The sequence below is a fragment of the Aethalodelphis obliquidens genome, unplaced genomic scaffold (genome assembly GCF_003676395.1).
Source record: "Aethalodelphis obliquidens isolate GAN/ISIS:26980383/991018 unplaced genomic scaffold, ASM367639v1 scaffold9, whole genome shotgun sequence".
NCBI lineage: Eukaryota > Metazoa > Chordata > Mammalia > Artiodactyla > Delphinidae > Aethalodelphis > Aethalodelphis obliquidens.
Genome location: NW_020837953.1, coordinates 47,904,651 through 47,931,915, shown reverse-complemented (window position 1 = coordinate 47,931,915; position 27,265 = coordinate 47,904,651). Strand labels below are relative to the sequence as shown.

Genomic DNA, 27,265 nt, shown 5'->3' with positions numbered 1-27,265 from the left:
CCCAGTGCGCAGGCGATACTCTGTTGTAGCCACTCTGGGCTGAGCCAGGCCACTGCTAGTTGCCATACATGGGTCACAGAATACTTCCCACTACCCGGTCAGGCAGCTGGGGAGGCGTTTCTGTTTCCACTTTGCAGGAAAGGCAGCTTGGCCTCCATGAGGTTAAGTGGCCTGCCCAAAGGTACCCCGCTGGTAAGTCAGAGGCAGGATTTGAACCCAGCCCACGCCCTGTAACGCCAGCGCTGGGCTGCTTTCCCCAGCAACCCCGTCCAGCTACAGGTGTGACCTACCCAGGTTGCCGTCAGTGTGCCATGCCCTTGAGTGAGTCACGTTATCTATGCTTCAGTTCCCCCTCTCTGAAAGGGCCTAAGTGCCACCCTTCCTTCTCTATGTGTGAACGTTCCTGGGGACAGAGGCCATGGAGGAGGGGTTGGACTTCTGGCCTCTAGATTGGAGCCCTCATCTTTGCTCTGGCCGCCACATCCTCTGGCTCAGATGCTTGGGGAGGTTGAGTCCCCTACACCCCCCACCTGTGAGTCCCACACAGCTGGACACTGGCTCCATCAGGTTGCTCATTGCACTGCTGGGGAGCCTGTGGGTCCCCCCAGAGCCACTTGCCTTTGGGGTTCCCCACACCCCCATCCTTGTTGGGGTGCCCTCCCCAGCACAGTGCAGTCATGGCAAGGGAGGCATTCTGCTTGATCTCCGGGAGTTTTTGGCCAGATGCTGGCCCCTGCCTAGAGTACCTTGCTCCTCCCTCACCCCACTTAGCTTCTTCCAGCAGAGACTCAGGTCAGCTTCTTCCTGGAAGCTTCCACTAACTGTTTCCTACCCTGAATGCTGTTCTTTCTCTTCCTGAGTGTTTTTAAGTTGCTTTATGGATGAGCATTTCTGTGTGAGCCCCTCAAACTGTGCTGTGCCGGGCTCTGCACTCCATGCTGGAGACCAAGCTGAGGAACGGGCAGAGGAGGGAGATGTGGGGAGGGGACCAGGAGAGACTCGCAGAGGAGGTGGCATGGATTTTGGTTCTGAAGGCAGAGTAGGGTGTTTGAGAGGTAAAGAGGGGGCCCTTCCTAGGGGAAGGAATAGCACAAATGCAGGCATGGGAGCAGGCAAGGATGGATTTGGAGGCAAATGAATAGTCCGTTTTGTCTGGAGCACAGGGTTCGTGTCAGCATCTCGAGAGGGGGCAAAGACCCTGCACTAGGGCAAGGGTCTCTGTCAGATGGTCTAAACTGCCTGTGGGGGTGCTGAACATAATCACACTTGATCATTTCTGAGGGATTCTGGTTGCTGCCTGCCTCCCCCAGTTGCATGTAGGTTGCAAGAAGGCAGGGCTTTTGCACTGTTGTGCCTCTGGTGTTAGGACAGCACCTGATACATTTAACAAGTACTGAATTCTCAAGTAAATGAATGTGCACTTGAATTAAGGCAGAGCAATTCACACACAGAGCTACTAGCTAGGATGGCCTAGCTAGTGGCCATCCATGGCCATTTATCGTGGCCTCTGCCCAGTGGTACTAGTTGTAGGCCACATGGGGTGCTCTCAGTCTCTTCTCAGCGCCTGGTCCCAGGCAGACCCATAGGGAGGGTGGCACAGGTGCATGGTTGGGTCACAGACCTTTCCCTCTTTGAGATGCAGCCCGCTTAGGCCTGGCTTGCGGAAGTTGGGGCTTTCAGTTCAGCAGGTCTGAGGAAACGGGGAGCCCCTGTTAGCCAGGGAGGTGCCAGGAGCCACCAACTCTGGGGCCAGTGTTCTGCTACTTTCTCTCCCCTCCTCAGGAACACATTCTTGTCTCCATCCCACCAGCTTTGTGTTTTGAAGAAAAATTAAGTCTTATTTATTTTTAAAACCAAACCACTAGGGAAATGTGTCACAGTCTTGAAACAGCAAACAGACAGGCTATGTTATCAAGTAATAAGTTGGTAAAAACGCAACAAGGTCCTTAATAAAACGATAAGGTGCCTGAACTGCGGCAAGAACAATGCATGTCGCACAAGTGGTATTTGGTAACGGGGGGCTGTCCCGTTTTTAGCTCTAAAGGAGTCACAGCTCGCCCCTGAGTTGCTGACTTTTTCTCCTTTGACCTTCGTGTTGCCAAGGGATTGTTTCAACAGAGCTCTGTTATGACAGGGGACAAAGTAAGCAATACTGGGTTTAGGCTTTCATTCTATTTTGTTTTATGGAAACCAGATTTTTCCAAAGCCAGTACTTCATAACTCTCTTAATTAATAAGCAGCTAACAATTCCTCTTTCGCCGTTCATTCCTGAATACTAGCATACAGCACAGTCAAAATCCCCTTTCCCTTCAAGGGTGAGTGTCACTGCAAGATTGTCTTGTCGCTCTGCTGACTCTGCTGCAGACAGCCTCAGGGCTCATCATGGCTGCCAGTTAGAGGGGAGGTTTGCTTCCCCTGCCAGTGTGATAGCGCTTCTTATGTTTTTGCAGGGTCTCCAGGCTGAAGGATGTCATGTGTGAGAATTTTAAGAAATGCGCGTGCACATCCTGACGGCCAGAACTGAATATCCGCAAGGACCCTTTCAAAGTTTTTATCCAAACTACCTCCCCCAACTCTACCTCTTAAAGTAGCTTCATGCCCTTGTACATAAAACAAAACCACGCAAAACAAAGCCCCAGAGGCCCCCTTTCCCCTTCTAAATTAGTGACCCTCCTGGATTTTGTTTTACTTCCAGTTTGTGGAACATGTTGTAGTGATCTTTCAGACAAACAGGAGGCTGGCAACGAACAGAAACAGCTCTCCTCACACCCCACCAGCTCATAGGCGGGTCAGGTGAACCTGCCAGCCTGCTGGTATCTGTGGACTAAGAGAATCTGGTACCTTGGAGGGCTCTGGTTTGGTGCAAGGGAGACTCCCTGTTGCCGGGATAAGCCCTGGCCACGTGAAATTCAGCCTCACACAAACCCTCCTGTGCCATCTCTGACCCCAATATTAGCACCAGGTTTTTCACTTTCTAGGATTCACACACAAAGAACCAGCGTCCAGAGGCCAGTGACATAGGTCCTAAACTTGCTGCCATCCTTAATTTCCTCATTCATAAACTTTCCTTAGAAAACCCAAATCCCCGTTCCTCTTTTTAAATAGATTCCTGCCTTCAGCCCCGATGGCCAGTAGCAGACAGCTATTTCCCAATGGACGAGAGAGACTCCTTCATCTTCTTGGTCTTGGTTGGGATGAGGTTCACGTGGCCATCCACACACTTGGTCACGCAACTCTCCAGCTGCCGCTTCACCTGAAGCTCTTTTCTCCCCGCATCTATTGAATCTCTGGCTTTGTCGTTGCAGTGTATAGTGCACAGGGCCAGGCGGTCCTGGAACTTCTCCAACTCGCAGGTCACCAGGGCCTGGGCTTGAGCCAGAGGTGCATGGCAGCGCTCAATGCACTGGTGCACTTGTTGCATGGATGCCTGGTCGTCCTCACAACAGCCGGTGCTGCACCGGAACGTGAGGCCCTGCATCTTCCGGATGTTCTCTCTCCAGACTCTTCGCCACAGAGTCCACCGCCTCCTGCACCCGGAGCTGTTGCAGCTCTGCCATGGCGACCCCGCGCAGCTCCCTGCCGCGCCGGCGCCCACATGCTCACCAGCTTTTTATCTTAATTTACGAGCCTGCTGTAGCACCAATGAAGACATACTGTACTGCCTGGGAAAAAAACCACAGCCGAATTCTAATTCTGTACGATTCAAAGGCACGCCTCTGGCCGGAGCTGCTTCAGAAATAAGAAAAGTAGGAGACACAGCCCTGCTTGGGCTTGCTGGACTTGTCAGGGAGCCTCGTCCTGGCCGTCTCCTATTGGCCTTGGGCTTCATGAAGCCTTCTGATTTATTTTTCTAGTCACTATTTTTTGAAAAAAGAAAAGCTGCCTTAATGGAAACTTTTAAAATCCAGGAGCTTTGGATTCCTCTACTTTGTCAGGCAAAAGTGGATTCATTTAGGTAGTTTTAGCCACAAAAATGCACATATTTATGAAGGTTTCAAAAATTAGATTTTTCACTTCTTTTACTCTGGAAACCTAAAAACCAGACTTGGAAGATAATTTTTGTAGTGGGGTATGTGCATTCAGTCAACTAGGAAATGTAGCAGTTTTCGAAGGTCTCAGAATTTCTGCATCTCATAATTCCTTTGTCCGGTCCTCTTGGGGACTTGCTCCTGAGTTCTTTTCCTGCCCAGCCTCCTGATTCGGAGGTGAGGTGTCGGTGTGACTGCAGTTTGAGAAGTTTCACAAGAAGGTGAGGAGTGGCCAGAGGAGGGGGAATGGGGAGAATAGAGCTGAACGAGCCTTGCTTTTCAAGATGGGGGAGCCCAGTGCAGCCTGGATGGAGAGGAGGGCTGGACTTTCTTTGCTGGAGGCAGGTCCACGGGCAGAGCCTGGGGGCGAGAGGAGGTGGTGTGCCGTGGAGGGCGTGAGGGCCCACGTGGTGAATGAGCCAGAGGCAGCCGTGGGCCTCTGGCCTCCCCCTCCAGCAGCTGTGGCCACTGGCATGGTGGGAGATGCTGGTCTGGGGAGGAGGAGAGAGTCAGTGATGTTCATGGTCGCTGAGGAAGCGAACAGGCAGCCCTGCTGCTGACCAAGCCTTTCTCTGAGGTCGGGGTCTGGAGGCGGGGTAGCCCTCCACCTTACAAACAAGAGTCTGGTCCCAGCATCATGCCACTCCCAGACGCCGGCGTGGGACCGATGCCCCCCCACCCCGGTCTGTGGCCGGTTGCTCTCTGGTGGATCCCTCACGCTGGGTGTGGGCAGTGGAGCCCCCAAGTCTCCAGGGCACGTCCTGTGAACGCCCTCCTGTTCCCAGGCCCAGCTGCCTTGGAGGTGACCACGCTGCCTGGGAAGGGGTCGAGAAGGGGGCCGGGGTACACAGTGTGTCTGCGTTCTTTCTCTGTGCTTTCTCCTGCCACCGGGTGGGAATCCCCAGGACAGTAGAACTCTCCGGGTGTCTCCCTGGCTGGGGCTCCCCCACCTGTCAGCGCAGAGCCAGGCCTTTCCCAGGCATCACAAAGTAGAAAGCGCATCTGTTTTCCAAGAAAGGACGCTGAGAGAGATGGCCAAATTGAGTTAGGAGTGCCAGGAATCCAGACCCACGAGTTCCGGTAAGGCCCGCCTTACCTCTGAATTACAGCTGCTTCCCGCGTTTCTGCAGGGAGACCGAGCCGCTCTCCCCGCGGCATTTACAACGGCTTGATTTCCAGGCCCGCATGCTCGCTGCGCGCTGCACAGCCATTCTCTCTCCGTCTTTAAACTTTTAAGCCTTTGCCTTATGAATGAGGCGACTGATTTTCTAGGTTCCCTGGGCTTTTTATATGAGGTCTTTTTCTTTCTTCTCTGCTGGTTTCTCCGTAAACATGTTCTGAACACCTACTCTGTGCAAGACCTGTGACGGGCTCCCCAGGGGTCCAGAAACGAACTTGTCAGAGTTCTGGGCCTCAAGGACTTTGCATTCAAGGGCGGGTGGGAGGGGAGATGCCCAACATGCAGAGAGGTTCCCTACTCGGTGTCCCCACTGAGCAACCCTGTAACGGACGCTTATTCTGCGCTGACGCCGTGTGAAGTGCTCGGGCCTAGTGCTGATGGCCAGGACCGACGAGGACCCCGAGCTCACCCCGTGGGGAGGGGGCGGTGTGTCAGGGGGTAGGAGGACAGGATCACAGACCACTCCTGGAGCCCACAGCAAAGCCTGTGTGCTCTGGTGGGGGGGTCAGGGATGGTTTCTCTGAGTGAGCGATGGCTAAGCTGAGACCTGGGGGCTGAGCAGGAGGTCGCAGGTGAAGGGGGCAGGGGAGAGGGAATTGTTCCAGGCAGGTGGAGTTACCCCGTGAAGATGTGGCATCCAGAGAGAGCACGGCGTGTCCGAGAAACCGCCCGAAGTCCAGAGAGTGTGCAGCGTGGAGCCAGGCAGAGGTCGGGCTGCTGGAGCTGTCTCCGCCCCAGGCGGAGCGGAGCCCCGACGGCGGTGGCCAGCGTGTGTGACGAGCCTGGGGAGACACCGGGGGCCCCGGGTCGGGCGGCTGATGCGATTTCTGTTGCTCGGAGGAAGGGCCACGGTGGCAAGACCGTACGTGAGGAAAACTGTTCAGAGACCCTGAACTTGCTGCCATTAATCTCAGTGACAACTGGGCCAGAGTGGGAGAGAAGTGACAGGTTCGAGACATTGTTAAGGAGAGGACTCTGTAGGACTTGGTCATCAGTCCGACCTGGAGGGTGAGGGCCGGAGGGGAGCCAGCACAGCTCCAGGGCTTCTGTCTTGGCCTGCTGGGCTGGAGGAGGTCGCGTTCACTGCCACGTGGGACCCCGGGGTGTACGGAAGCCTGCGGTTCGAGGCCCCTAGGAGACACCCGCGGGCAGTAGGATCTGAGTGTAAAGCTCAGAATCAAGGAGCGCCTGGGAAATACAGCTTCGGGAGTAGCAGCAGCTACGGCCCGGGGAGTAGATAGAAGCCCCCAAGGGGCGCAGCGGAGTGAGAGGGAAGGAGAGCCTCAGCGAGCCCCCCAGAGACACAGCATTTAGGGGGAGACAGAGGGAGAACCGCCAAGCAGCAGCAGCGAGGCCTTCTCAAGGGGGATGTTCGCCCTCTTTGGTGCAGGACAATGGCAGGACCTCAGAGACCCTGGGGCCCTGGGAGAAGACGCGGGTCACTGGACCAAGTGGCCCAGCAGGACCGCAGCAGAGAAGCAGGGAGGAGCTCGGTCTGCCTGGGACCTAGGTTGGTGGGGCTGCGTCAGACCCAGCACCTGGGGGCCCAGACCCCCTGAGGCCCTGGGCCCTGCTCGCCTGCCTCTAACTTTCCTGCTGTGGCGAAGGCCTTCCCAGCTCCTCTCTGCAAAGAATTGTGCACTTCTTGACTGGAGCTCATGGAGCGGCCCTGACGCCGAGGAGAGAACACATGTTTGAGGAAGAGGAGCCTTTCCCCCAGTCCTGAACCGGCCGCTCTGGGCGAGAAGACTGCGTTTTTAATCTCAAAGAACTTTACGTTTACGCTTGACTGAAGCCCAGGCCACTTTTGTCCTGGGAGCCAATGGGAAGCCGGGGTTTGGGTAATCTATGCAAGGCCCCTTAGCTGCCCTGCATCCATCATCCCAAGTGACAGAATTTACATCATTAATCATTGGTGGCAATAGAAAAGTCATTGGAATAGAATGTTGTCACAGGATAAATGTCTCCCAACTGCATATAAATGTCTCGGCTTTACTGTACTGTTTGTGCTAGAGAAATACTGTGGTGGCTTCAAAATGGTATTTATGTGGCATCAGGAAGGCATCAACACAGCCTGTCCTGCCCATACCCCCTCCCAGGGAAGCCTGGACCCCCTCAGGGGCCTCAGCCTGGGGCCACCGCACACCTGGATTTGGGCAAAGGGAGGGATGCTGCCGGCTCTCGGGTGCTTTAGGGCGGCCGATGCCGTGAGGGTTAGAAAACGCTCCAGCCCAGTAATCCTGCCGTGACACCCTGGTCGTCGTCCCATGGCTAGAGGGATTTGCACCTTCCCTCTCCATGGCCACGGACCCTTTGATGCAGGGGAGAAAAGGATGTGAACCTGGCCTGGTTGCAAGGCCAGAGGGCCAGACGCTTCCAGGCGGCTTCACCGTTTCAGAAATCAAACCCACAGCGTTTTTCTGGCTGGCGTCTCTCTGTTCCGTGACCTGGAAACACGCTGTTTTTGGAAAGTGCAGATCTGCTGACAGACACCCTTTTCTGGAGGTTTGTGTGTTTCTCTCTGGGGCGAGCCGCCCTGCCTCGGATGGGCCAGATGCTGCTGGAGAAGGCGCTGGGCTTAGGAAGCGAGGCCCTTTTTGCTGGGATTTGAAGGAATTCTTTCTGCTTGAGCCTCAGGCTCTTCATCCACTCAGGCTTCCTGGAGCCCTGCAGGGCCCGGTGGGAGGAGTTGGCACCCCCAGAAGCAGGGTGGGCACGCCAGGGGCCTGAGGCAGGGGGCTGCCTCGGGTGGAAGGGCTTGCAGGCCTGTTAAGGACCGACTCTGGGTGACCAACGAGCCGTGTTAAACCGGAGCCAGGTGTCTGAGCTCATAAGCCGGGGCAGGGCTTTGTGGAGTATATTTGGCGGGAGGAGAGGTAGCTCCCCTTTTCTGTAGGGAATTTCTTCAATCACGGCCTATCAGATATGGAAGTGATCTGAGGCCAGGTGGATCCCCGACTTTGGATGTCACAGACTGGTCAAATTTTAAAAGTTTTAATTTGACCAAGTGAGGCCATTAAAAGCCAGAGGCCAGCTACTATATCATCATTTCATAAGTGGAAGAATATTCTAATACCAGCAATATAAGAGGGACATAATTGCAATATAAAGAGTATTTCTCAAACGGAATGAATTTAGCTTTATGAAGAATTTGTTCCATTATACCTGTTTTGTTTTGATTTTTCTTTTTGTCTCTCGTTTTTTTAAAATCAAGAGAAAAGTCCAGCAAAAATCTGTTCCTGGTCCCCGGTCCCCTCATTTCAGGCGAGCAAAAGGAGGGAAGGTGTCTGGCCAGAGCCCCATGGCCAGCAAGGCTTGTGTATCGTTCCAGCTAATTCTGGCTTCATAACAAGTCACCTCAGGCTTCGCAGAATCCTTTATTATTATCACCTCTCCTGGTTCTGGGGGCAGCTGGGCCGGGCCAGGGGCCCTCACTCGGGGTCCCAGTGCTGCCAAGTCGTCCGGAGGGCCCCTCACTCCGTGTCTGGGAAGACGCAAACCACTGGGGGCAGAGCAGCGGGGGGCTCCTTGGGCCTCCCTCCTTCTGTGTGGTCTCCACGGCAGCGGCAGGACAGCCAGACTTCTCACGTGGGCCCTAGAGGTGCGAGTCCTGACAGGGAACCCAGGGGAAGCTGTGTTGCCTTCACGAAGTCACATAGCATTGCTTCTGTGAGCTTGTATTCAAGGATGGGGGAATTACATGCCCTTCTTGTTGGGAGAAATGCCAAAGGGTTGGCTGACATGCTCTAAAGCCACCCCATGGCTCCCAAGTTCCCCTGAGAGCCAGGTTTTAATCTGGGGTGCTGGGACCTTAAATCCCCCCTCCCCTTACCTGTTCCAGGAACAAGTCTGGTGGAGGATAAAGCAGGTGGCTCTCTGGTGATGGGGGGCTGTTTCTGCTTGCTGGTCGCTGCTTGCACTTCTCTGAAGTAGTAAATTTCATAGATAAGGTAGATTCCATCAAATAAGTACCAGTTAAGCTCTTTGATGATCATAAGCGAGATGATGAATTAAAAAGTTAATCTAGAGAAATAACTGATAAAGAACAGAGACTTCGGGAATACAGCGTAAACTCGCAGAACTCCAAGCGCTCACTCTTTATAAGAAGGCGGCCTGCAGCCCTGCTTGGGCACCTGCCGTGCGCAGGCCCAGTGGTGTGCAGAGGTGTGGGGGATGCGAGCCTGAGCCCCCGAGTATCCGTGATCAGGTTGGGGGCCTCCTCGTGTCACCGTGTCGGGACCAGAGCGTGGACAGGGATGACAGCAGACCCTTATTAAATCCCTCTGCTCGGGGTGGGCTCGTGGGCTGCTGGCTTTCAGCTCTGCAGCTCCCCGTCCGGGAGGTCTGTAAGGGCTTGCAGGGAGGTGAGGAGGGATAGCAGGCCACCCCAGAGCCACGTGGCCAGGCCCTGTGGGGACGCCCACAGCCCAGCCCCCAGCACGGGGCCGGCAACCTGTTCAAGCCGCACCGGGTGAAGTGCGAGCAGGTGGGGCAGGGAGATAGGTTTCCACCAGCCTGGGGAGGGTCCCGCGTGGTTGCTCTCCGTGGGGATGAGCTGCCCAGACGAGGGGTTTAGGGTCAGCTGGGGCAGGAAGTCCATGTCCGTCACTGTTTCCTAGTTACTGGACACCAGGTGATCCCCCAGCCCCGCCCGGGTCTGGCCCAGTGTCCTGCCTCCACAGGGACCCCGGCTCCCATGAAAGCCTTCTGGGGTGTCCCTGGCCTCTGCCCCACGAGCTGTGTGTCTGTTCGTGTGTCTCCCTGCTTGGGTGGCAGGCACCCCAGAGACCTCTGTCCTTTGAAGCCTCAGGGGGGAACCTTCTTGTTTGCTCAGGGTGACAGGCGCCGTCCCCAGGAGGTCCTGCAGAGCTGCTCCACCATGTACCCGCCCCCCGCATCCCCTGTGACTCCTGGGAAAACACCGGGGAAGGCTTTGCGTTTCTGCCCAGCCTGCAGCCCCTCTGAGACCTCTCTTCCACCAGCGCCAGGTGAAGCATGGGGGCCGTGAATGAGTTCCCGGGGAAGCTGGCCAGACGTCTACCCGTGGGCCTGCGGAGGCGCCAGCACCCGGCACAGAGCAGTGGATGGACAGACACACTTAACCTTCACCACGGACTGCCCAGAGGCCTCGTTCTTTCCCTCCGAATCACTGAGACCTGCTGGGTTGGTGGGTAATTGTTTCATACTACAGCTCTTGCCAAAAGGAGGGGGAAAAACAGTTTCCCAAGGTATGGAAGTCATCAGAAACAAGGACCCCCTCCGAGGCCATCACGCAAGCTGGCTTGCGGCTTCTCAGATGAAGGGGCGACTTGGGTACGTTCCTGCGTAGAAACGAGATGGAGGCTGACAGGATCAGAAACAGCGCTGGGAGCACAGGCCAGCCAGGCCCGCCTGTCACCTCCTCGTTCATTTCATAGAGTTGACTTACCACATGCCAGGTTCCAGGAATAGGTGTAAGTAGTGAACCCAAGGGGCGACGTCCCCCTTCTGGAACTTTCCTACTAGCTGGGGAGACAGACGGTGGGGACACAGGAGCTGCTGGGGAGGAGGCAGGTCAAGGAAGGCCTGGCCGAGCCCCATGACCTTGAGCAGGGCTGCTGGAGCCGAGAGTCAGGCCTGGGGCGTGGGCTCCCCAGAGGCACCCGCTGCCACCCTGGCCCTCGGGAGTGCGGGGTGGTAACCGGGGGCCTGGCCTCTCCCTCCTTCGCCTCCTGGGTGTCGACACTGCTTTTCTGATCTGGTGCCTGTGAGGAGGAAATATATATTTAGACTCTTCTGTACTTTCCGTGGTAACAGTCGCTTTATTCCTGGTGAAGAATGAGGAAAATGGGTCAGCTGTATTTACTAAGAAGCGTGTTCCAGCTCCTTTTCCGAGGCTATTTATAAACTTTAAAAAATGTGAGCGAAGTTTTTTGCATCTTACTGGAAGCCGGAGTGCCTATGAATACCCCTTCTATTACTATACCGGGAATCTGGCACTTCGGATTTGAAACAAGTCAACTGGGGCAGATAGAAATCTTGCAAACAGTGATTTTGATGCACTCTGGCAGGATGGGTTTGCCTCGTGGTCGGATTTCTCTGGGCGTTTTCTTCGTGAGACCTAGTCTAGCTTTCCTGGGTGTGGCGAGTGGACCACACAGTCTGACCCTGGCCCCACTGGGCCCTCGGGGGCTGCAGGTCCCTGGGGTGGCGGGTGCCCGAAGCCTGGGGACTTGGGGAATTTTGGAATCGCTCATCCATCCTTTGGGGCAACGGGGCCGTGGGCCGCTCCATGGTGGGCCCTGCTGGCTCGGCCCAGGGCTCACCTTCACTCACGTCCTCCGTCTCTGATGCCTCGGCCCGCGTGTTGCAGGGTCACCGGTCCACTTACATTGTGCCCCGGGTGCGCACAGAAAACGTAGCTTCTCTCCTTCTCTCCACGTGGCCTGACCTTGCTTTCGAGAGCGGAGGGCTGGGCTCCTAGGTTTTAGGTCCACTCTGGGAGTGTAGTCGAATGGCTTGTATCAGCCCCTGAGGGAACCCCTCTCTGCCTGGATGTTTTGGGTCCCTGTTCAGTCTTTCGGAGCGCCCCTCCCCCGCTTCCCCCTGCCCCTTGGGGTTTGGGGAGGGGTGTGTGCTCGTGGCCTGGTGGTGGCTGAGGGAGGGCTCCCTGCACTCCACGGGTGGCTCCGTGGGTGCTGCTTGCAGAAAGCCTGGACGGATGAGCCCCAGGAACCACCGGCCCATCTGGCCTCTGGGGAGGCAGCCCCAGAGGTGGAGCTGGTCCACTTTTATCTTCTCAGCATTCCAAGGCCCCTTCCAAAGCGGCCTCCGCATCTTGACCATCAGAGGCCTCAGCCTTCCCGCCTTCTCCCACCGAGGCGCTGGGGCCCGCAGGTCATGGGGCACAAAGCCACCCGCTGGGGGTGTCTGTCCACCAGGGGGCAGGTCTTGGGGGGCTCCTCCCCTCACAGCCTTAATGGCTGCAGGGGCCTTATTTCCTCTCTGTGCCCCTGCCTTCTAGGGGTATCACATCCATAATAAAGGTAATAATGATAAGAATGATCAACAGTCACCACTCGCTGATCACTTACTCTGTGCCCAGCAGAGTTCTGCACCCTCCTGTGTAGGGGCTGATTCCTCTTCAAGACAAAGAGGGTTATTAGCGGATGAAACCAGTTGTTCCAAAGTCAGTTCTCAGAACAGTACCCGGCAGCCTGAGCGTGAGCTCCGGGCGGGCCGCCGTCCACGATTGCTCTCCGTCTCGTCCATCTACCTGCTCCAGAGCAGAAGTTTCCAAACTTCCTTGGTTCTTGGCACCCCGAGTGCCTCAGTGATTTTCTTTCTTTTTTTTATGGCATCCCTAGAATACTTAACGGTTCCATTAAGAATACTTAACAGTTCCGTTTATTAAGAATGCTTAATAGTTCAAAGAATACTTAACAGTTCCGTTTATTAAGCAGTTAGATCCAAAAGCCTTAATAAATATTTGTGTCCTAACAACAGCTGCTCGAAAATATCATACTCATAATTTTTTATTTCATTCTTAAATTACCCAGTTACTTACTAATGGGATATGTGTGACCATCGGGGGCTGGACAGCTTTTCAAATCCCGGAGTCAGATTGGGTGCCGCCAACCCCACTTCCTGTTCCATCCAGATTTTTTCCAGGTCCTTCTTATCTCAGCAATCACTGAAAACTCAGCTTCACAGTGACGTGATGTCCTCAAAAGGCTCGTAGGCTCATCTCACGGTGAAACAGTTATTCCAGTGGTGTCTGACAGGGGTCCAACAGATATGTAGTATTGCTTGTTTCCCTCCATAACTTAAAATATCCTGTGGTCTCATGAGTTCTCGGAGGCTCTCCAGGGTGCCTGGGTGCACAGTTTGGGAACCGTGTTCCTAGGGCCTTTGGTTCCTCCTTGGTACCCAGGAAGCAGATCATTGACCCTCAGGTCTCAGACTCCTGGTACCCATCTGGGGGGTGGTGTGTGTGGGAGAGATGACGAGGGTCTCGTGCCCACCTCCATCCTCCCTCTCGGCCCCTCCGCAGTCTCTCGGGACAGGAAGGGGTGTTCCCTGCGCTCCTCCCTCTGCATTTCATTCTCCTCCCGCCTGGGCATCAGCCAAAGGGTGAGGGTGCGGAGGGGCATCTTCTCCACACTCGAGGAGGAACCCAGGCCCCGGATTCCGAAAACCCTCCCTCTGAACAAAATGCTCTCCGATCTGCGGCCATGCTGCTTACACTAACAAAAATCACGCCAGCCGTTCAGAGCTGAGAATTCCCTTTGTTGTTTTGGTGGGTAACGTGTCCTCTCCTCTGCCTGAAGTACTGAAATCCGTTGCTTCAACGGGCAGGGAGCTCCCCAAACCACTCGGTTTACAAGACAGCGAGTCTGAAAAGACTTCTAAAATGCCGTGCTCACTCTGCAAGCATCAGAGGAGGAACCAGGTGTCTGTACCTTCCTGTTCAGCAGGTGCGAATGTCTTAGGCCGATGGTACACCAGGCGGGCAGGGCTGCATCTTATTAAACAGGTTCTTCACCCCAGGTCCTCTGTGCTATTCCTGCTCTCACACAGCCCCTCCTCTTTACCTTTACTCCCACCTGCCTTCCCCATCTTAACCCTCCCAGGGAAGAGTTGATTACCTCCGTCTCCCCTGGGAAGATGCCCCTGCCTGCCTTGTTCCCAGACAGGCCCTTCCCTGCCGTTCCAGCTGCGGCCACTGCACCCTCCCTCCTTCGCCTGGGTCGGTTCCAAGATCTCACCCAGCTCATTGGCACTCGGGCGGGACCTTTGCTCTTGCTGTCGCCTCCATCTGGCCTCTCTGTCTTCAGCCGCTCCCATGCTGCCGCAGCTCATTTCGGTCTCACTTTAAATGTTGCTTCCCAAAAAGGCCGTCCGTGAGACCCCGTCTAAAGGAGGCCCCCAGCCCCTCAGTCCCGTCAGAGACCCCGTCTGCATCGTGCTGTTTTCTTGGCACCGAGCGCTTTCTCAGAGCCGGGAATTTTTTTAACAGGAGGGACGTTCAGGGTCGCCAACTTTGAATTTTGCCAAGTAAGACTTTGAAAAATTCCAGCGACCATATATCATCGGCGTTTCCGAACAGAAAAGTTGGAAGGACATAATCTCCGGATGAAGGACAGTTCTTCAGATGAAATCAATTTGGCTTTATTGGGAACGTGTTGCATTGGCCCTTCTCTCATCTCGAGGAGGATGGATGGAAACCCTCACGACACGACATGAGTCCGTCAGTGAGCGCTTTGGGGACTCCGTGGTCACCCTCCCAAGGCCGTCCTTGTTTCGTTCTCGTGACGTTTGTCCCCTTCACTCAGCTGTGAGCTTCTGGTGGGGGGACCACCCTTTAGACTTAAGTTGTCTTTGCTGGGCTTCACATGCCCGTGTTGGTCTCTGGATGCTTCCAGATCTGTCCGGATGCCCTCTCCTGTAGCTTCGAGCCGGCCTCACCTCCCCTTGGACCTTGGAGACTTGTCATCATCCGTCCACACGCCTGTCCCCCTGGTGGAGAGCCGGTGCCCAGACAGGGTCCAGGGCTCCCTCCGTTCTGTTCCGCGGGGCTGGCACCCGCGTTCCTCACTGTGTCGCGCGCTGCTTCGATCCGCTGAAGACAAACCCTCAGCCAGTGGTGACCGCAGATAAGTCCGTGACAGAGACCACCCTCAGGCCACAGCGCAGGGTATGCGACACGGAGCTGTCTGTCTGTCTCTCCAATACGGAATTTAGTTTCTACTTCAATCCTTCCTTCCACCAGGACGCAGAAACATAATCTCATTTAATTCTGGGGTTTCTCAGCACATTTAAAGCTGCCCCTAAACCACCACTGGGTTTGTCGGTGTGTGAGGGGCAGGTGGCGGGAGGGGTCTGGCCCTCAGTTACTGCCATTTCCTCAGGTTCCTGGCTGCCACCCCGTATGGGTCACGGCTCTGCCCCCCTGTCCCCTGGCCTCTCCAGGGCCAGGTTTCCTCAGCTGCTTTATGCCCCTCTTGGGGGCTGAGGGACCCTTTTGCTGCACCGCCCCCCCCCCCAGCAGCCCTCTCTGTTCTCTGGGGCATAGGGTGCATGCAGTTGGCACCACGTAAGGAAGAAGACCCCTGCTGGGGACGATGGGCCTCTCTGGGGTCCTCATGTCACCTGGCGCCAGGGCGGGAGCAGGTGGGACCACGCCCCACATGGCTTTGATTCTTCCGTTCTCTGTTCCACGCACCAGCCCTTGCCTGGGGCAGAGATGCCCTCAGTCTGATTCGCATAAAAGGCTACAGGAAGCCGGGGCCAAGAGAAACCTCTGTTCACACCTCCCACCTGTGAACCTGCTGCAGATAAAGGTTCTGGTCGGGGCTTTTGCGGGGAGACTCCTAGGCTGTCTGAGGAAGGAGGGAGGGTGCGGGCTGAGCACCCATAGGGAGCTTGTTCAAAGGGGGTGTGGGCTGGTACCTACTGGAGCTGTCGAGTGTTCTAGATTATTTGTTCATCTGTGTATTTGCATTTGCTTAAAACTTTCACTTTAGAAGTAATACATGTTTAATGAGGAAAAGTAAGGAGAGACAGAAAAACAAGTAGAATCAGTCATTTATCTCAGCACCTGGATTTATCTTTACATCTCGGTGGGCGTCTCTGAGAAGGGTTAGTCATAAAAGCAGTGATAATTATAGCACCAAATATGGCTCTTGGTTGAGTGCTTACGATGCCTCCTTCTAAGAATCACACAGATATTAATTGATTGAATCATAACAGCCCTGTGGGGTGGATACGACTGTTATCCTCATTTTACAGAGGAGGACGCAGAGGCACAAAGTGTGTGATTTGTCTGAAGTCAGTCCGCTGGGGAGCCTGGCGGCGCACTCACACTGCACACCTGCACGCATGGTACGAATTTATGGCCAAGATACACAACAGTGATGCACCCACCAGTCAGGGTTCTTGTCCCAATTTCTTTCAGGAGAAGAACCATATTTTCCTCTGTGTCCTCAGGGCTCGGAACACCAATTTACTGAATGAATGAATGAATGAATTCTGATGCGCGCTTTTCCTCCACGAGTCACGGGCAAATTACTGTTCCTCCTGTTGGCTCCTTTCTTTCCTTTCCCTGCTCACAGCACGCACACATCCTGGGGGCCTCCTCACACAGCTCCAGGGGCCCCCTTCACCTTTTTAGTCTTTATCTAAAAATAGCATCACCGAGGCATCATCGACATATGATAAACTGCACATATTTAAAACGTACACCTTGGTGGGTTTTGACATCACCATCACCAGATCAGGAGAATGAAATGCCCAGCCCCCCCAGAAGTGTCCTGGACCCCTTTGTAATTCCTCACTCCAGGTCCGCCCCGCCTCCTTCCCTGGCACTGCTGTTCTGCTTTCCATCACCATAGTTAGTTTGCATTTCCTAGAGTGTTATAGAAATGGAATCATACAGTCTGCACTCTTTTTTCCGTCTGCCTTCTTTCACTCCACACAATTATTTGGCGGCTCATCCATGTTGCAGGTATCAGTTCATTGCTTTTTATCGAAGAGCAGTGTTCCACTGTGTGGATAGGAGGTGATTTGTCCATTCACCTGTTGATGGGCCTTTGGGTTGCTTCCAGTTTTTGACTCTTACAAATAAAGCTGATATGAGCATTCGTGTGCAAGTCTCTGCATGGTCGTATGCTTTCTCTTCTCTTGGGTAAACACCTAAAAGTGGAAAGCCCGGATCATGTGGAAGGTGCCAAACTGCTTTCCAAAGCAGCTGTACCACTTTCCATTCCAACCAGCAGCAGGGCATGAGAGTCCCAGTTCCCTCACATCCTTGCCAACACTTTGTATGGTCATTCGCTTTCTTTTTATTATTTTTTTAGATTTATGTTATTGAAGTATAGTTGATTTACAATGCTGTGTTCATTTCTACTGTACAGTGAAGGGATTCAGTTATACATACATATATATATATATATATATATATATATATATATACACATATATACATTCTTTTTCCTATTCTTCTCCATTATGGTTTACCACAGGCTATTGACTATAGCCCCCTGGGCTCTACAGTAGGACCTTGTTGTTTATCCATCTTCTGTGTAACAGTTTGCATCTGCTAACCTCAGACTCCCACACTCCCCCTTCCCCCCTCCCGCCCCGCCGCGGCCCCCTGGCGACCACGAGTCTGTTCTCTGTGTCTGCGAGTCTGCTTCCGTTTTGGATTCGCTTTAATTTTAGCCATTCCGGTAGGTGGTTGGTGGCACCTGGTCGTGGTTTTAATCTGCATTTCCTTAATCACTGATGATGTTCACACACTTAATTGCCACCCCTGTGTCTTCTTGGTGAAATATCTGTTCAACTCCTTTGTCCATTTCCAAAAAATTGGGTTCCCTGTGTTTTTATTATCGGGTTTTGAGAGTTCTTTATATATAGTCTAGAAAAAGTCCTTTAGCAGATATAGGCTTTACAGAGATTTTCTTCTAGTCTGTGACTTCTCTTCATTCTCGTAACGGTATCTTTTGAAGAACAGAAATTAATTTTGATGCAGTCCAATTTATGGATCATTTTGTTGTCATAGCTCATGCTTTTGGTGTTGTATCGAAGCAATCTTTGCCTAACCCAGGGCCACAGATATTTTCTCCTATGTTTTCTTACCAAAATTTTATACATTTAAACTTAGGTCTATAAGCCACTTTGAGTTCATTTTTGTATATGGGGTGAGGTTCATTTTTCTGGTTTTTTTGCATGTGGGTGTCCGGTTATTCCAGCACTATTTGTTGGAAAGCCTCCCACTTCTCCACTGAGTTGCCTTTTGCTGCTTTATGGAAAGTCATTCGTTCACAGGTATGAGGGTCTGTTTCTGGACCCTGTTCTATTTCAGTGATCGGTTGTCTGTCGTCACGCCAAACCCACTGACTTGACTGCCGTAGCTTTATAATAAATCTTAAAATCCTTAGAACCGGGCTTCCCTGGTGGCGCAGTGGTTGAGAGTCCGACTGCCGATGCAGGGGACACGGGTTCGTGCCCCGGTCCAGGAAGATCCCACGTGCTGCGGAGCGGCTGGGCCCGTGAGCCATGGCCGCTGAGCCTGCGCGTCCGGAGCCTGTGCTCCGCAATGGGAGAGGCCACAGCAGTGAGAGGCCCGCGTACTGCAAAAAAAAAAAAAAAAAAAAAAAAAAAATCCTTAGAATCAAAGCTGTGTTAACTCTCCATCCTTCTCTTTCAGAGCACGTTGGCAGCTCTGGGTCCTTCGTGCTTCCGTATGGATTTTAGAATTGGCTCCCGTTTCTAAAACAAAGCGTGCTGGGATCGTGATTGGTATCCAGCCTCACGCTGTATTCTCTGTGGGTTCCCTCCTCCGGAGTCGTCACCTGGTTCCCCCTACACGGGGCAGCTCTGGGGTCAAATGAGTGGCCTGGTGGGAAGACACCTCAGTCAGTAGAAGGAGAGGGTGTTAGTATTTATAAAGCGTTTTCAGAGACACTTTGCATTGACCTTAGGGTGTCAAGATGTGATTTTTTTTGTTGTTATTGAGCTGGGGGGGTCTCTGCTGAGGAATGCAGACCTGACAGATTCCTAGATGCTTGTGGAAGCTTCCATCACTTGTGGTCCTGGGTCAGTCCTGGAAAGGAAACCGCTCTTCCTTTTGCAAAGTACACGTGGAGATTTAATCCGCCCGGGTGGCCTGCCAGAGGTTCCACAGGTGTGAACGCCCGCCGACCTGGGTGGAGCCACAGGTGACCCTGCGAGTGGGCACTGGGCAAGGATTTCCTTCTAGAACATTCCTTTGAGGAGGAAGGAGGAGACTTGGTAACTGCAGCCCTGCCTGGCTGGCCATGTCTCCGTGTGTTCCTGGCCTTAACATGTGCGTGGAGCCCCTCACCTCCTTCCAGGGGTGGTGTGTGGCCCGCAGGAGCTGCCTGAAGCCCTGCGGCAGATGCCCCGTTCCCTCCGCTTTCCTGGGCCAGCTCTTCAGGGAAGGTGTTCTGCAGGGGCTGTGTGGTCAGAGAGGAGGGAAAGGCTTCGAGGAAGCTCTGATGGGCCATTTCAGTGGGCTTTTCCGAGGACTGTGCACTAGGGGCTGCCCCTGGGGAGAAGGAGCTGTTAAACTGTCGAAATAAAAAGTCATCCAGACTCCTTGGGCCAATCGAAAGCACTTAACTCACACGACAGGCAGCGAAGGCAGCAGATTTCCCTGCAGTTGTGTTATGGTGGCCGGGGGGGAAAGGCTGTTGGGGAATTGAAAGAACAGAGGGAAAGTTTTAAAATACTGGAATCTACCTAGTCAATAATACATTAAATTTGGGATTCATAAAAAGTAATAGCGGTGAAAATCTCCCCAAATAAGTTTTTATTCTAGAATGGGATGGCAGGTCTCCTGGAGCACTGATTATCCCATAGGTGTGGTATTCTGAAATACAACCTGGGGCATATATATTGTCAAATAATAAAGTATTATGAAACCAATCAGCTGTGAGCTCCCCACTTGGCAGTTTGGAAGTAAAACCCTTTCTCCTTTGCAAGGCCAAGTGACTCTTAATTCCTCCCGGGAGATTTCATGTTAAAATGTGTTCACTGCCAGCTGACAAAAGAGGCGAGTCCAGATTTATTACCCTGGCACCTGCAGCAAAAAAAAAAAATGACGGATGATGAAAATATATTTAATTATCATTCCACGCCACATCTCTGCCTGCTCCAGTCACAGGGCTGCAGCTGTTGGCGCACACTTTATTTTAAAGTCAATGTGCTTATCTGGAGCGAAGGCTGCTAGCTCCGAGTAAATTGACTTGTGGGAGGAAAGGGTGGCGATCTTCTCTAGCCCCGGCCGAACAAGTGCGGATTTGTATTCTGTGCACCTGCTTTAATTGTCTAACCCCCCCCCCCCATCATATCAGCTCTGGGATTTGGCTTTTGTAAAGAAAACATTTGCAAGAAGTAAACTTTTCCGTGGCCTTTCTCAGTGGAAATGAATGATTTTCCTTCTTAGACTGTGAAGCTGAAGGTGGATGCTCATGTTTCTGGAGAGGCGTCTCAGACAGGAGGAGCCCTAGAGAGGCCCTGGCTGGACCCTCTTCCTCACCAGATGAGGACAGAGTCCAGAGGGCAGGCGCCGGGGCTCCCACGGTGGGAAGTCTGGGACTGGAGCCCCGGCCTCCTGGCTCCCGGGCAGCCCCTGTGTTCTTATGACTTGTGTCTGTGAGAGGTCCAGCCGTTTGGAGTGATGAGCCCGAGCCTAGAGGATGAGCCACAGAGCTGCTCTCCTGTTTGTCTTATGTTGGAGCCTTCTGGACAGTGAAACTCTGGGAAGGGCAGCAGCGCTCCGACTTGGGTGAAATGGGTCAGATTTCGTGGAGTGCAGGTCAGGGGGAATCTGGCTTGGCCGTCCGGAGTGCGTACCATTAACCTGCACCTAAGATGATGCAATTTTCAACAAGAAAAGCCCAGATAATAGGCAGTACATAATGTGGCAATATTCTGGCTGTATCTCTTCTTATCAGGAGAAGCCACTCAGTGTTTTGTGTATGGTGGGATTTAGTACAAAGTGATGGAATTTCCACTGAAAGTAAAATACAATAACTGGATTAGCAGTTGGGAGAGATGACGCTGAGTGTCTCTGACGGTGCCTTGTGTTGCCGGTGGCTGGAGGTGGATGCCTGTGGATGGGGGCAGGAGGGGATGAGGTTTCTGTGAATGTGAGCTGGCACGGGGAGGGGCGCGTTTCCTCTGACCTTCTCTTTGATGAGTAAGGATGCAAGATTGCATCTGCTGAGTCTGCAGGACCTGAGGCTTGGGGGAGGACGGAGAGTTCTGTCTTACGGATTTGGGCTGTGAGCAGAGTTCTTAGCCACCAAGCTTTCCACGTATTGATCACCTTTTGTCTGTAAACCAGAGAGAGTCTGTCGTCATTGCCACCGTCTCTCCCATCACCGTCACCATCACCGTATTCCTCCTCTTCTTCACCGTCACTTATTATGTGCCAGGCCCTTCGCTGAGTCTTTTAAACTTGTCATCTCCTGTAATCCCACGAGGTAGATATTATTCTGCTTATTTTACAGTTGAGAAAACTGAAGTTTAGGTAAGTGACAGAGCTAGGACTTGAAGCCAGACCCTGGAGCCCATTCCCTCAATTATACTTTTTCACTTAGGAAATTTAAACATATAGATTTAACTTTATAGGTTAAAGGAAGGAAGGAGAAAGCCAACTCTGTCCTTTTTAAGAAAAAAGTTTGAGGACATCAACAATTTTGAGCTTGAAGACTGATGCTTGGGGATTTCTGTTCCCGTGTGGCTGACAGCCCCTCAGCTCTGGGAGAAGGCTGGTGTGTGTGTGGGGCAAAGCTGTGAGGGTACGTGGAGGAGGTGCTGGGGGTCCTGGCCCCAGGACTCCCCAGGGAGAGTCACAGCCTGCAGCAGGGAGCCCCAGTGGGAAGGGAGCCTCTGCTCCATCCTGGCAGTGCTGGAGCCGTCGCCCCTGGAGTGGGACAGGGACGGGGCCCTTTGGTGGCTAGCCTGGGAGGCCTGGGCACAGACACTCAACCGCGCTGTCCTCCCAGGTCTCCTACGTGGTCTCTGCCCTCCCTCACAAGCCGCACTGTCCCCGGTGTGTGTTGGTCCTGTTGGTGTCGCTTGTTTTCTTGTGATAAGTCAGAGCAGGTGGGGCCGTGCTGAGTGGCCCGCATTCTGATCCCCCTCTGCCCTGGCCACACGGCCTCCAGGAGGCCTGACCTTTGTCTCTCTGGTCTCCCATGACTCCTCTGGCACCCAGCGGCTGGCCCAGCGGGGGCGCTGGGTTTGACGCTTGACTGTCGTGTAGGCTGAGTGGGATTGTGACTCCATCTTCCGGGCTGAGCTGCCTGGACACGTGACAGGGTGGCAGCCCCCAGAGCACGGGGACATCCTGCACTCTCGTCTGCTGCCCGCAGCTGCTCACTCACAGCAGGATCTCGGGGTTTACATCAGCTCCCCACGACCACAGAGCCAGACCGATCTGTGTCTCAGAGACCAGCTCTCAGCAGATACTGGTTATGTGTCTGCTGTAGGCGTGGCGCTGGGGACCCAAGGCTCAGGGAACTCAGGGGGTCATGATGGCTCACAGGGCTGCACCCACATTCACGCTGTCGTCACCACGCCCTGGGCCAGCGGGACTTGCGGCCACGGCCAGGGGAGCAGACGTCTCCTACGTGGATTGTATCAAAGGTCGAGGAGACGGGCCACGTCATGACTGGCTCATCAGGGTAACTATGGACAAGAAATTAATGCCGATTTTATTTCCAAGTGAGGCTGATGACTCTCTTTACCACATTAATTTTTATTAAGCATTTTATGTATTATTCCATAACCACAGAGTATGCAGAGACAGTTTAGAACACATTATGGGGTTGTGCGTTTGGTAATTACCATATGGCCTCAGTCCAGAATGTAGAAAAGAAAGTAAACATGATTGTTTTCCAGTAGAAGGGAATCACCATGGTGATGTATGGACAGGCCTTGGAACCAGCGGCACTGCCCACAGTCTGGGCTCACGAGCCAGTGCCACCCTGTCCTCGGGACAGTGGCGACGCCCGACCCTGTGGGGCAGCCTCCTGGCCCCTCGTCTCGGGCTGCAGGGCTTCTGCTCAGCCCCGTTCCCTCCCCCGGCCTCTGCTGCCAGCACCCTTTTCCACTCCATCACTGGACACATCACACAGGTCCTCCTTGCTGCTCAGGTGTCCCCTCAGGGAAGCCTTCCTTCCTGCCCAAAGCAAGTAACCCCGGTCCCTCCTGATCACAGTGCAAGGTCTGTTTTCATCATGACATTGATTTACCTGGAGGGCTTTTGCTTAGCGTTTGTCTCCTCACTGCCTCGAGCTCCAGGAGATCAGGGGCCTTATCTGTCCATCCCAGCATCTCTAGTAACTAGCCCACCCACAGCGCCTAGTAGGCCTGCAACAAATACTAATTGGATGAATGAATGAATGAATGTCTGCTCCCCTGGACTGTGACGTCCCCAGGAGCAGTGCTGAGCATCCCGGTGCCTCTGCCTGCATCTCTGTGGAGCCTTAAACAGTCCAGCCGGGAGGCCGGGACGGAGCGTCTGTCGGGGAACCGGTGCTGGGCTGGGGGCTGTGGATTGCTTACTGAAAGCTCAGAGGAGATTTCTGAGCCTTTTGGGGAGGCAGGAGCCTGAAACGAGTAACCATCCAGGGACTCCAGGAGCGGTAGAATCAGGGGTGCGATGGTGTGACGTGGGTCATAGGAGGACGGAGAAGGCCCGTGTCCACTCTGCAGGTGTAATCATCGCCTTTGTCTCTGTCTTGGTCACCATCATCGCCTATTTCTTCCTGTGCCGGGCCAGGCCAGCACGAGCCCCACCTGCTCGTGGCATCCTCAGTCTCCTGACAGGTGGGCGGGGATAGTCTCCTACCCCGGAGGAGCCCACCAGCCGGTAAGTGCGGGGCAGGGGAGGACTTGGGACCCTCTCCTCCCTCCACCTGCTCTTGCCTCTCTGGGCACACCCCAGGGGGCATCTCACAACTGTAGGGGAGTCCCAGCAGGACTCCTAAGTCAGCTTCAGTGTTGTCCACGGGCGCTGGGGGCCGGAATGCTTGAAGCTGCAGTGCACCATTGGGAGACCCTGCCGCCTGGGATCTCACAGGTTCCCAGCTCTCCAGCAGCTCTTCCCTGATCCCAGGCCCTCCAGGGTCAGGTGCTAGTGTGTCCATTTGACATCGAGGAAGCTGTGATCTGGAGAGCACAGGGCCTTGACGTCATCATGTGTCTCCCGACCCTGAGGCACAGATTTGGGTGCAAGTGCTTCGTGTTGCAGGCGACCCCTCAGGAGTCAATGAGCAGTTAACGCTGTGGGCTCAGAGACAGCTGGAGCACACCGCAAAGTGGCCCCGGTGTGGGGGGACGGAGCCGGGGCATCGATCCGCCGGCCCCTGAGAGCAGTGGTCAAATGCTCAGAGTGGTCTGTGGGTGACCTCTGGCCAGGTGGAGGCCGTACAGGCGGGCTGGACGCCCTGTAACCTTGCCGAGCCAGGCAGTGCTTGGGATGGGCCAGAAGCCAGGTGTGGCCTCTCAGGGCTCTTCCCCAGGACTCCAGAAGGAGAGGTGGGAGGCCTGAGTCTTGATAAATTCAGCCACCAGAGTCTGAAAACCAGGGGAGTCTAGCGGGCCTTGCTGGGGCAGCACAGCGTGGGGCTGTGCTGCCGTCACAGGGGGGAGCCTTGCCCGCGGGGTTCAGCGTGGGAACCTGTGCCCTTAGTGGTTCCATGGGCTGCACGCAGGCCTGCCTCCATGCCCCCATTCTCTTCTCACCATTTTTTTCTTTAAAGAAATCTCATTTTACAAATGGTTTCCTGCACATTACAAGTGCTGTTCGCAGCGCTTAACCCTGTTTCATAATTGGCCCATACAATATTCTGTTCAGAATTCTGTTCAGAATTTTTAATCAACGATGGCAAGTTGCCCCAGCAATTTAAATAAAAAGTATATAAATGAATTTAGTATTTTAATATTACAATGACATTAGCCTTATATATGTACTTAGCAATTTCATGCAGTATTATAATTTCGTAAAATAGTCCTCTTCATTTGGCCGGCGGATAAACCCTGGAGTTAAAACCATGGGCTCTTTGTGCAACCAGCAGAGAAGGGAGAGAGCTCAGAAGGAGGAGGACAACGTGCAGGCCAGGCCGTCCCCTCCCTGGTGATTCCACTGCAGCTGTACTGGGAGGTGGGAATTCAGCCGGTGGCCTTGGGCAACCCTGACTCAGCGGTGCTGCCGCCACTGCACACCTGGGCAGCCTGTCGCGTGCCTGGAGCGGGTGGGGGGAGCACGAGGTGGTGCCTCAGGGCAGAATGAGAACGTCAGTGCAGGGAGGGCCAGCCCTGCCAGCTTCCAGTCATTTCTGAGGGCCTCCTCCTACTGTGCTGGGAATTGTACCGACCACTCTGCGGGTGTTAGCCCTCCTCAAGGTCACAGTGACCTGCCCGTGGCTGATGCAGTGGACGGTCCTCATGTCGCTTGATGGCCAGCAGCATCTAACACGGCTGATCCCTCCTCCTCTCTGGAGTGGTCCACTTGGCTTCTGGGACGCCATGGTTTCCTGGTTTCCTGCCACCTCCATCTCCTCTGGAGGCCTCAGGGCTCGGCTGTGGTCCCCTTCTCTCCCGCTGAGTCCCTTGGGGCTGCTGCACTCTGGAAAGTTACTGCCCCTGAGGTCAAGGGAAAGAGGTTATGGGGCGTCGTCGGAGGGTGGGGAAGTGCCAGAAGCAGGTGGTGGACGCCGCTGCCCACCAGCCTCCTACCCCATCTCCCACCTCTGCCCTCGCCTCCCTTCAGTCCCCTCCCAGCCTCCTACCCCATCTCCCACCTCTGCCCTCGCCTCCCTTCAGTCGCCTCCCGGCTTGGCTGCCAGAGTGATTCCTTTTTTTCTTTTAAATTATTTATAATTGTGGTAATTGCAATACACATACCATAAAATTGGCCATTTTAAGTGTGCAGTTCAGTGGCATTAAGTGCATTCCCACTGTGGTTCAGCCATCACCACCGTCCATTTCCAGAATTCTTTTCATCTTGCAAAACGGAAACTCTGTCTCCATTAAACACGAACTTCCTGCTTCTCCCTCCTCCAGCTCCCAGCACCCACCATCTACTTCCTTTCTCTATGATTTTGACCCCTCTGAGCACTTCATGTGAGTGGAATCATATAGTACTTGTCCTTCTGCAACTGACTTATTTCACTGAGTGTGATGTCTTCAAGGTTCATCCACATTGTAGCTTGTGACAGAATTTCCTTCTTTTCGAGGCTGATTAACATTCCATTGTGTGGATGGACCACATTTTGCCTGTCCATTCATCTGTCCATGGACACTTGGGTTGCTTCTACCCTTTGGCTCTTGTGAATGATGTTCTCTGAATGTGGGTGCACAGATACAGAGTGATTCTTTAAAACACAAGTCAGACTACCCTGTGACCCAGCAATCCCACTGCTGGGTATATATTTGAGAAAAACAAAAACACTAATTTGAAAAGATACATGCACTCCAGTGTTCATGGCAGCACTGTTTACAATAGCCAAGATATGGAAGCAACCTAACCGTCCATCAGCAGATGAATGGATAGAGATGTGGTGTATATATATACAATGGAATATTACTCAGCCATAAAAAAGGGAAATTTTGCCATTTGCAACAACATGGATGGACTTGGAGGGTTTTATGCTGAGTGAAATAATTCAGACAGAGAAAGACATACACTATATGATATCCCTTTTACGTGGACTCTAAAAATACAACAACCTAGTGAATATGACAAAAAAGAAACAGACTCACAGATACCGAGAACAAAGCTGTGGTTACCAGTGGGGAGAGGGAAACGGGGAGGGGCAGCGTAGGGGTAGCGGAGTGGAAGGTACAAACTACTATGTATAAAATAAGCCACAAGGATATACTGTACAGCACGGGGAATATACCCAATATTTTATAATAACTATAAATGGAGTATAACCTTTAAAAATGTTGAATCACTATACTGTTCACCTATAACTTAAGAAATATTGTACATCTAGAGACTGTCATACAGAGTGAAGTAAGTCAGAAAGAGAAAAACAAACATCGTATATTAACGCATATATGTGGAATCTAGAAAAATGGTACAGATGAACCGGTTTGCAAGGCAGAAATAGAGACACATTTGTAGAGAACAAACGTATGGACACCAAGGGAGGAAAGTGGCGGGGGGTGGTGGTGGTGGGATGAATTGGGAGATTGGGATTGACATGTATACACTAATATGTATAAAATGGATAACTAATGAGAACCTACTGTATAAAAAATGAAAAAATATGTTGTTCATCGACTATACTTAAAGAAAAAAAACAACACAAAAAAACCACACGTCAGACCACATGGCGCTTTAGTTCTCTTGGTGGAGAAGACCGCGGCCACACGATGCCACACTGCCTCATTTACCCCTGCCCTCTACTCCTCACTCCACTGCGGCCACGCCGAGCTGGGCTCACCCCTGCTTCCCGTACAGGCACAGGCACAGGCACAGGCTGTGCCCTCCGTCCGGACGCCCTTCCCTGAGGGCTTTCTCCCTCCCCTC

The 27,265-nt window shown here is 53.4% G+C and overlaps 1 protein-coding gene and 1 pseudogene across 6 annotated transcripts in view; one reads left to right on the top strand and one right to left on the bottom strand.

Moving 5' to 3' along the window:
- The window catches only part of CAMTA1 (calmodulin binding transcription activator 1), an 894,875-nt gene that overhangs the window by 128,203 nt on the left and 739,407 nt on the right, over positions 1-27,265 (top strand). The window lies entirely within an intron of this gene.
- On the bottom strand, positions 445-4,047 carry LOC113622249 (protein FAM136A pseudogene; annotated as a pseudogene).